General features: G+C 43.3%; 1 protein-coding gene across 1 annotated transcript in view; it reads left to right on the top strand.

Annotated features, from left to right (window-relative positions):
• LOC135558264 (protein unc-13 homolog A-like) overlaps window positions 1-759 on the top strand; it is a 47,115-nt gene extending 46,356 nt beyond the window's left edge. The window contains 1 exon segment of the mRNA XM_064991984.1: window positions 1-759. This exon segment is cut by the window's left edge and continues 883 nt beyond it. The gene's annotated coding sequence lies outside the window, so the exon portion shown is untranslated.
• Window positions 760-1,004: the final 245 nt, after the last annotated feature.

The raw sequence follows: 1,004 nt of genomic DNA, 5'->3' as shown, positions 1-1,004 counted from the left end.
GTACAATCCCCTTGTCTTTACTTTGCCTGTTAGGGAGGGGGAAATTTAACTCTGATCTTACAGCGCCTTCGGAAAGTATTCAGACCCCTAGACTTTTTCCACATTTTGTTACGTTACATTTTTTGGTTGTTGTTTTTTCTAATTTATAAAAAATATCACATTTAAGTAAGTATTCAGACCCTCAGTACTTTTGTTGAAGCACCTTTGGCAGCGATTACAGCCTTGAGTCTTCCTGTGTATGACGCTACAAGCTTGGCACACCTCTATTTGGGGAGTTTCTCCCAATCTTCTCAAGCTCTGTTAGTCTGGATGGGAAGCGTTGCTGCACAGCTATTTTCAGGTCTTTCCAGAGATGTTCGATCGGGTTCAAGTCCGGGCTCTGGCTGGGCCACTCGGACGTTCAGAAACTTGTCCCGAAGCCACTCCTGCGTCGTCTTGGCTGTGTGCTTTCAAATCAAATTTGATTTGGCACATGCACCGAATACAACAGGTGTAGACCTTACAGTGAAATGCTTACTTACAAGCCCTTAACCAACAATGCAGTTTTAAGAAAAATATGTGATAAGTAAATATAGATAAGTAAAAAAATACAATTAAAATAACAAAAATATTAAAGAGCAGCAGTAAAATACAGCAGACAGGCTATATACAGGGGGTACTGGTATAGAGTCAATGTGCTGGGCCACAGGTTAGTTGCGGTAATATGTACATGTAGGTAGAGTAAAAGTTACTATGCATAGATAATAAACAGAGAGTAGCAGCAGCATAATGGAGGGGGTGAGGGGGAGGGACAAATAGTCTGGGTAGCCATTTGATTAGTTATTCAGGAGTCTTATGGCTTGGGGGTAGAAGCTTTAAGAAGCCTTTTGGACCTAGCCTTTTGGACCTAGGCGCTCCGGTACCACTTGCCATGCGGTAGCAGAGAGAACAGTCTATGACTAGGTTGGCCTTCCTCTGACACCGCCTGGTATAGAGGTCCTGGATGGCAGGAAGCTTGGTCACAG

Source organism: Oncorhynchus masou, chromosome 17 (assembly GCF_036934945.1).
Source record: "Oncorhynchus masou masou isolate Uvic2021 chromosome 17, UVic_Omas_1.1, whole genome shotgun sequence".
NCBI classification, from domain to species: domain Eukaryota; kingdom Metazoa; phylum Chordata; class Actinopteri; order Salmoniformes; family Salmonidae; genus Oncorhynchus; species Oncorhynchus masou.
Note: the sequence above shows the minus strand (reverse complement) of the source record. Positions and strands in the feature narration are given on the sequence as shown.